Source organism: Bombina bombina, chromosome 8, assembly GCF_027579735.1.
Source record: "Bombina bombina isolate aBomBom1 chromosome 8, aBomBom1.pri, whole genome shotgun sequence".
NCBI classification, from domain to species: Eukaryota; Metazoa; Chordata; class Amphibia; order Anura; family Bombinatoridae; genus Bombina; species Bombina bombina.
In genome coordinates this window covers 110,935,529-110,945,483 of record NC_069506.1, presented here as the reverse complement: position 1 = coordinate 110,945,483, position 9,955 = coordinate 110,935,529, and positions in this window count along the sequence as shown.

The following is a 9,955-nucleotide window of genomic DNA, read 5'->3' as shown; positions in this document are numbered from 1 at the left end:
TAAAGGTGAAACTAAGTTCCCCCTGGACAGAGAACAGAAATGCAACAGTAGACACAGCTGCAGCTGGTGGGAGAAGCTGGAGCACAGTCGTGTTAGAGAGATCCTCTAATAATGGTCAGTAACACTTCCTACAATACACCAAATGCTGTGGGATCACCCCTCATTGTGTGGAACACATGGTGCTTACATTTCTGTGTGGCTTGCTCTGGGGCTATTTAACTCCCCTCAGCAGAAATAGGACTATTGCATCTTAAATGGGTGAGACTCTTGTTACAGAGGAGTCTGGAGTTGTCAGACAGAGGTCTCAGTCTGCCCTGGAAAGGAAGGAGCGTATGAGGAACTGAAGCTAACCCGGATATGCACCATGTGAGTTAAAAACAAAGTATGGACACCCTGGATCTTGATATTGAACAGGCGTTTGTGTCTAGTTTAAAAAAATAAAACAACTTTAAAATAACTAAAGTTCAGTGTTTCACCAAAGAAAAAAATGTGTTGATCAAGCAGGGAAGAGTCATGTCCTTCCAGTTCCCTTTCTTTCTGATTGAAATTCCTTTTAGTTCTTCCACAGATACAGGTGTATCAAAAGTTTAGGCACCCCTGACAATTTTCATGATATTCATTTATAAATAATTGTGTTTGGATCAGCAATTTCTTTTTGATCTATCAAACAACTGAAGGACACAGTAATATTTCAGTAGTGAAATGAGGTTTATTGGATTAACAGAAAATGTGCACTATGCATCAAAACGAAAGACAGGTGCATACATTTGGGCACCCTTGTAATTTTGTTGATTTGAATACCTGTAACTACCTAGCACTGATTAATTGAGCCCATTAAGCCTTGAACTTCATAGACAAGTAAATCCAATCATGAGTAAAGGTATTTAAGGTGGCTAATTGCAAGTTGTTGTTCTCTTTGACTCTCCTCTGAAGAGTGGCAACATGAGGGCCTCAAAACAACTCTCAAATGACCTGAAAACAAAGATTTCCCTATTCAGTTTAACATTATGGTTTAGGCAAGACTACAAAAAGCTATTGCAGAGATTTAAGCTGTCAGTGTCCACTGTGAGGAACAAAGTGAGGAAATGGAATACCACAGGCACAGTTCTTGTTAAGGCCAGAAGTGGCAGGCCAAGTAAAATATCAGAGAGGCAAAGGATGGTGAGAACGGTCAAAAACAGCCCACAGACCACCTCCAAAGACCTACAACATCTTGCTGCAGATCGTGTCACTGTGCGTCGTTCAACAATTAAGTGCACTTTGCACAAGGAGAAGCTGTATGGGGAAGTGATGCGGAAGCCTTTTCTGCACACACGCCACAAACAGTTGCTTGAGGTATGCAAACGCACATTTGGACAAGCCAGCTTCATTTTGGAAGAAGCTACTGTGGACTGATGAAACAAAGATTGAGTTATTTGGTCATAACAAGGGGCATTATGCATGGCGGCAAAAGAACACAGCGTTCCAATACAAACACTTGCTACTCACAGTAAAATTTGGTGGATGTTCCATCATGCTGTGGGACTGTGTGGCCAGTGCTGGTACTAGGAATCTTGTTAAAGTTGAGGGTTGCATGGATTCCACTCAATATCAGCAGATACTTGAGAATAATGTTGAGGAATCAGTCACAAAATTGAAGTTACGCCGGGGCTGGATATTTCAACAAGACAACGACCCAACACATCTACTCTGGCATTTATGCAGAGGAACAAGTACAATGTTCTGGAATGGCCATCCCAAACTCCAGACCTAAATATCATTGAAAATCTGTGGGGTGATTTGAAGCGGGCTGTCCATGCTCGGCAACCATAATAAAAGAGAATATAAGGGAGGCGCTAAAAAAGCCAAAGGTATCAACACTTAAAATAAATAAACATTTATTAAAACATACATACAACACATAAAAGGGACGTCTCCCCAAATAGCACTATGTAAAATTAGTATTAAAAATTATACACTGGTTAGACTCTAAAACTGGTTATCCTATAACATGGATCAAAGAGTTTAACCCCTTAATGACCACAGCACTTTTCCATTTTCTGTCCGTTTGGGACCAAGGCTATTTTTACATTTTTGCAGTGTTTATGTTTAGCTGTAATTTTCCTCTTACTCATTTACTGTACCCACACATATTATATATAGTTTTTCTCGCCATTAAATGGACTTTGTAAAGATACCATTATTTTCATCATATCTTATAATTTACTATAAAAAATTTTATAAAATATGAGGAAAAAATCGAAAAAAACACACTTTTTCTAACTTTGACCCCCAAAATCTGTTATACATCTACAACCACCAAAAAACACCCATGCTAAATAGTTTCAAAATTTTATTCTGAGTTTAGAAATACCCAATGTTTACATGTTCTTTGCTTTTTTTGTAAGTTATAGGGCCATAAATACAAATAGCACTTTGCTATTTAAAAACCATTTTTTTTTTCAAAATTAGCGCTAGTTACATTAGAACACTGATATCTTTCAGGAATCTCTGAATATCCATTGACATGTATATATTTTTTTTTAGTAGACAACCCAAAGTATTGATCTAGGCCCATTTTGGTATATTTCATGCCACCATTTTACCGCCAAATGCGATCAAATACAAAAAATCGTTCACTTTTTCACAAATTTTTTCACAAACTTTTGGTTTCTCACTGAAATTATTTACAAACCGCTTGTGCAATTATGGCATAAATGGTTGTAAATTCTTCTCTGGGATCCCCTTTGTTCAGAAATAGCAGACATATATGGCTTTGGCGTTGCTTTTTGGTAATTAGAAGGCCGCTAAATGCCACTGCGCACCACACGTGTTTTATGCCCAGCAGTGAAGGGGTTAATTAGGGAGCATTTTGGGGTAATTTTAGCTTTAGTGTAGTGTAGTAGACAACCCCAACTATTGATCTAGGCCCATTTTGGTATATTTCATGCCACCATTTCACCGCCAAATGCAATCAAATTAAAAAAAACGTTAACTTTTTCACAATTTTAGGTTTCTCACTGAAATCATTTACAAACAGCTTATGCAATTATGGCACAAATGGTTGTAAATGCTTCTCTGGGATCCCCTTTGTTCAGAAATAGCAGACATATATGGCTTTGGCATTGCTTTTTGGTAATTAGAAGGCCGCTAAATGCCGCTGCGCACCACACGTGTATTATGCCCAGCAGTGCAGGGGTTAATTAGGGAGCTTGTAGGGAGCTTGTAGGGTTAATTTTAGCTTTAGTGTAGTGTAGTAGACAACCCAAAGTATTGATCTAGGCCCATTTTGGTATATTTCATGCCACCATTTCACCGCCAAATGCGATCAATTTAAAAAAAACGTTCCCTTTTTCACAAACTTTTTTACAAACTTTAGGTTTCTCACTGAAATTATTTACAAACAGCTTGTGCAATTATGGCACAAATGGTTGTAAATGCTTCTCTGGGATCCCCTTTGTTCAGAAATAGCAGACATATATGGCTTTGGCGATGCTTTTTGGTAATTAGAAGGCCGCTAAATGCTGCTGCGCATCAAGCGTGTATTATGGCTAGCAGTGAAGGGGTTAATTATGTAGCTTGTAGGGAACTTGCAGGGTTAATTTTAGCTTTAGTGTAGAGCTCAGCCTCCCACCTGAAACATCAGACCCCCTGATGCCTCCCAAATAGCTCTCTTCCCTCCCCCACCCCACAATTGTCCCCGCCATCTTAAGTACTGGCAGAAACTCTGCCAGTACTAAAATAAAAGGTATATTTGGGCTTTTTTGAGTTTTTTTAGCATATTTACATATGCTGCTGTGTAGGATCCCCCCTTAGCCCCCAACCTCACAGATCCCCCACCAAACAGCTCTCTAACCCTCCCCCTCTGCCTTAATGGGCGCCATCTTGGGTACTGGCAGCTGTCTGCCAGTACCCAGTTTAGAAAAAAATGTGCTTTTTTTAAGAAAAAATCCCTTTTTCTGTAGTGTAGCTCCCCCCCCCCACCCACCCAATACCAACCCCCCACCCCTCCAAGATCCCTTTGACTGCTGTTATTTTGCCCTTTTCCCCCACATAGTTACATTCATTTTCTGTAGTATAGCGGTTCCCACCCGCTCCCGCCCCGTGCACGCGCCCGCCCGCCGCCCTATGTGCACGCGCGCGCGCCCCCATCAGCTACGCCCCCCTCCACCTTACACGGCCCATCGATGGCCGCCCACCCGCCTCCCAAGTCAGCTCCCACCCACCAACGATACCGGCCATCGATGTCCGGTGCAGAGAGGGCCACAGAGTGGCTCTCTCTGCATCGGATGGCCATGCAGGGTTATTGCAGGATGCCTCCATATCGAGGCATCACTGCAATAACCGGAAAGCAGCTGGAAGCGAGCAGGATCGCTTCCAGCTGCTTTCCACACCGAGGACGTGCAGGGTACGTCCTCAGGCATTAACTGCCTTTTTTTTGAGGACGTACCCTGCACGTCCTTGGTCGTTAAGGGGTTAACGTAGACCGCTAAGTGCAAAATCTATTGCACACTGTATTTAAACCTATAAGGGTCTCTAAAAAACAATATAAAATCAGTAATAGAGGATAAAGTCCAAAATAGAAGAAAATAATACCACCAAGCTGCCAATCAAAAAAGTGAGGTAGAACTGCCGATAAAAATAATTTGAATGTTCCACACTTCCTTAGGAGAAAAAGATACCCAGCATACTGTCAAAGGTAATACAGATTAAGTTCTTTGCAATTTACTTTACCCACGATCTCCTGATCGTATGCGGTTCACCTTCCCTGTTCGGTATCCTCCTCGAGTGGATCCGACTGGGATTTTTCGGCGTCTGACGTCACTGAATAGAGTTCCGGTAAAGGGAAGAGGCCAAAACTATGCGCTTATTTTAAACTTCACAGGCGCGGTTCTCTCACATCCACCCTGCACTTAGTGCTTGATGCACGCAAGGGTATAGACAGGTGTTGTAGATAGGTGGGCACTGTGGTGAATATTCAGACTTCATTCAAACCACAAACCATAACAGAGATAATCCAAATAGGAGAAAAAGTTCCAATACTTATAACCCGGGTTAAGTTTAAGGAATCCAAAAGGTGTAGATTATAGCATATAATAAATGCCAAAGGGTAGTCCTGCCAACACAGCGACACGTTTCGCCCTCTTATGGGCTTTATCAAGATAGTAACTATCTTGATAAAGCCCATAAGAGGGCGAAACGCGTCGCTGTGTTGGCAGGACTACCCTTTGGCATTTATTATATGCTATAATCTACACCTTTTTGATTCCTTAAACTTAACCCGGGTTATAAGTATTGGAACTTTTTCTCCTATTTGGATTATCTCTGTTATGGTTTGTGGTTTGAATGAAGTCTGAATATTCACCACAGTGCCCACCTATCTACAACACCTGTCTATACCCTTGCGTGCATCAAGCACTAAGTGCAGGGTGGATGTGAGAGAACCGCGCCTGTGAAGTTTAAAATAAGCGCATAGTTTTGGCCTCTTCCCTTTACCGGAACTCTATTCAGTGACGTCAGACGCCGAAAAATCCCAATCGGATCCACTCGAGGAGGATACCGAACAGGGAAGGTGAACCGCATACGATCAGGAGATCGTGGGTAAAGTAAATTGCAAAGAACTTAATCTGTATTACCTTTGACAGTATGCTGGGTATCATTTTCTCCTAAGGAAGTGTGGAACATTCAAATTACTTTTATCGGCAGTTCTACCTCACTTTTTTGATTGGCAGCTTGGTGGTATTATTTTCTTCTATTTTGGACTTTATCCTCTATTACTGATTTTATATTGTTTTTTAGAGACCCTTATAGGTTTAAATACAGTGTGCAATAGATTTTACACTTAGCGGTCTACGTTAAACTCTTTGATCCATGTTATAGGATAACCAGTTTTAGAGTCTAACCAGTGTATAATTTTTAATACTAATTTTACATAGTGCTATTTGGGGAGACGTCCCTTTTATGTGTTGTATGTATGTTTTAATAAATGTTTATTTAAGTGTTGATACCTTTGGCTTTTTTAGCGCCTCCCTTATATTCTCTTTTATCATTGTAAATCTATCTTGTGACAACTATAGGGATATTGTCATTTAAGGGGGAGTTTGGTATCTCTTTGTCCTAGCGCACCCTAAACCCATATTTTATTAACCATGCTCGGCAACCATCAAACCTAACTGAACTGGAGATGTTTTGCAAGGAGGAATGGTTCAAAATACCTTCATTCAGAATCTAGACACTCATTACAGGCTATAGGAAGCATCTAGAGGCTGTTATTTCTGCTAAACGAGGCTCTACTAAATATTGATGTAATATTTCTGTTGGGGTGCCCAAATGTATGCACCTGTCTAATTTCGTTTTGATGCATATTTTCTGTAAATCCAATAAACCTCATTTCACTACTGAAATATTACCGTATCCTTCAGTTATTTGATAGATCAAAATGAAATTGCTGATCCAAACACCCAATTATTTATAAATGAAAATCATGGAAATTGTCAGGGGTGCCTAAACTTTTGCATACGACTGTAGCTGGGATGAGGTTTGCAAGGGAAATACATGTGTACACTCAAAGGAAAATAGTCCTTGTAATTAAAAGTGTTTGTGAAACATATTGTAATAGGATAAGCCTAATTACTTTAGTTTGTACACCAATAGTATGTGCAGTCTATGTATGTTGGTGTCTGTATGTCTATAAATTTATGGGCAGCAGGCCAGATTCTCTGCAGAATGCTTACCTGTGCAAGATAATGTATTTGTTGCAGATTCAACTTTACCAGTTTCATTTCAAAGTGCAAGGTGACCTGTTTTGCTTTCAATGTTACTGTGCTATCATGCCTCCTCTGCCAGTGTTACTTGCTTCACATTTACTTAGTATATGTGTTAAAGAAGATGACACTCAGACGCCTTGTGACCATAATTTTACTTTAAATCACATTATTTCTTACTGCGCGCACAAACCTCATCAAGATTTGATATAAAATGTTTACATTACAGAGCCTTACACATGCTAAGAGCCAGGGAGTAACATCTAAAATTTTATTAAGGCACTTTGCTTTCTGTATTATTCAACATCATCTATATACAAATGCCCCTTCATGTATTCTAAAACGTGTGTTGAATCCTAAATTACAAATAGTCTTGGCGAGTTGCCACACATTTTTATTGTAGGACTTGACCCTTTCACTATATGCATTAAATAAAATTTTAAAAAGTTGAAATATGCTTTGAAATACCACTTTGGCATTCCTACACTAACAGTGTTTCTGTATATCAGTATATAACATTACAAGTCAAGAACCAACAGTCCAGCGTAAACAGCTGAAATTGTGTTGGACATCAAGCCTGCCGATAACTTACTAAGTACCATAAGAAACAAGCAAACTATTTGACTTCTGTTTAATTTTATTGTGTGCACATAACTGAGCCGTCTCCTGATTGGAAGTTTTAAGGTCGGTTTAGAATGAGCCTTACTAAGTATTCATTCATGTTACAATAATCCAGAGTCGTGAGAGGCCGGAAAGAGTAATGTGACTATAAACTATATCAAATAGAGCTTTTCCTGACCGCACACAAATAGTTTTGAAACTTTCACAGAAAGTATTTATTTTTATCATCAGCATACATCTGTACATGTTAGATGTTTCTAGGATAAAGTTGTACTTAATTGTATTATAATTCCAAGAGTTATTTTATATTAGTACATACATTTGTATCAGTTATTTTATATATTGTTTTAGACACTGGTGTCAGAATTTTAATTAATCATAGATTATGCATTAACATATATACACTTGTAATAAATATATAAATTTGGTTTTCAAATCTGTTTTAGCACTGTTTATTTATTTTACTATTTTATAGAACTGCCCTTCTACCTACTTGCCTTAGGTACTTTACTTTGAACAGAAAAATAAAGATTGAGTATTTCCAATACAACTAATGATTTTAGTAAAATGAGAAGTTTTGTGGGTTACACATTCAGTTATATCTACTAAAAATTTAGTACAGAAAGCTACAGCGCGCTAAAGATAACCTTTCTAAACAAAAAGCAGACTTGCAATCTACACTACAGGCTATTTGACATTGAATCTTCCTAGTTTAGATTGTCACCGTTTTAAACAAATATTTTAATTTACTGGGCAATTTATGCTGCTACAGTACTTAGTGTTCACCCCTTCTGGTAAAATAAATATGAAGCCTTTACTTTTTGAAGATTAATGACACTAAGGAGCTGAGGGGGAAACAGGCCTGCTCCAGCTAACTTTTAGGGCTAGATTTATTAAAGCTGAGGCGGGGCAAAATTACCCACAGGTATTCGCCATCGCACACGAGCGCAATTTTGCGCTCATGTGCAATCCCGCCTCCTGCCCGCGCATAGCCAATCACGCGCGGGCAAGAGCTGTCAATCTCCTACATCTGACTAGACCGAGGAGATTGAATTTCGCCACATTAGAGGTGGCGAAGAGGTTAGGGAAGCGGCAGTCTGGTGAACGCTGCTTGATAAATGACGGCAAGCAAGTTCTTGAGAGAACTTGCAGCCGTAGGGCTTTAATAAATCTAGCCATCTAGCCCTTAGTGTACATAGCAATGAAACTGAGTTCCTCCAGCTTGTGCCCTGAAAGCTCCATCAAAGCCAACATAGGAATTATCTAACTTCTCACCTTCTTGTGCAAACCTTCAAGCTATTCAGCTGAATAAGGACCTGCCATGCACATCCTATTTAGCTTTAGCTCAGATCATTGCTCAAACCCCATCTCTGTGCTTGCCCTTTTGAACTTTGCAGCTACTTTTAACACATCAAAAAAAAAAAAAGATAAGCAGCTGGTCATTCTCTAACATGCATGATCTGTAAGTTGTGAGCTGCCTGCAACCAAAATGAAGATGAAAAATATGGTGCCACTGTAGGGCTCACCTGCCAAGGCACCAAGCTAGTTTTTTTTTTCTTCACTAAACTGCCCTGGCACACAGGTTTTGTCAACTCTTGGATTAATGCAAATAAATTAAAAACTTGATATAGATTAGATTATGTGTGTGTGTGTGTGTGCTCTCATAGCAAAATGTGCACACTGTAAAAAGGTTGTACCAAGGCAACTTTCCTCTATTTAAATTGCACCACTTTCTGTATAGCAGAATATCGGGAGCATTATAAATTTAACAAAAAAAAAACACCCTAACCTTTTAAAATTGAAAGTAATCAGAAAAAAAACACATCAGTCCTAAGGGATATAAAAATAAATCAAGAATGACAACAAGGAATTTAATAGAGTCAAATCCATTTTCTAGTATGCATTTAGAAATGAGAATAATCATCACTTGTAGACATTTCAAATTCAGAAACATTACAATATGCTTAAAAAAAAACAGTTTCCAAAGTGTAATTCAAAGGAAATGAGCTTTGTTAAAGGGACAGTCTAGTCAAAATTAAACTTCCACAATTCAGATAGAGCATGCAATTTTAAGCAACTTTCTAATTTACTCCTATTGATTTTTCTTCGTTCTCTTGAAATCTTAGGGAAATTAAACTGTTTACAAATCTTAAAAAACACAGGCCAATGCATAAATGTATGCAGAACTTATTTATTTTATCCCTTTCATGACAGGGTTAAATTGTCTATATCGGAACAACGGTGGAATAGAACGTCAGAAAAGTGTTAAAAAGCATAAATCATGCTGCGCATACTAAGCAGTAATGCCATTGCCATCATTCACAGTGGTAAACATGGGCATGTGTGCCTGCCAGTACTTCCTTAGGAACTGTGATCAAGAGCAAGCATTGCACTAAAATCCTGCCAACTATAAAAATATTGGCTCAGCACTACAGCCTCTTAGTGTCCCTTTAAAAACATAAATATATGCTATGCATATCAATTTTCATGTAGCCTAGTCTAAAAAAATTAGGAGTAGAGAAAGAAGATGAAGAAAAACTGCAGCACAGCTGGGTGGTCTGGAGACAGTAACTACATATAATTTAAAATAT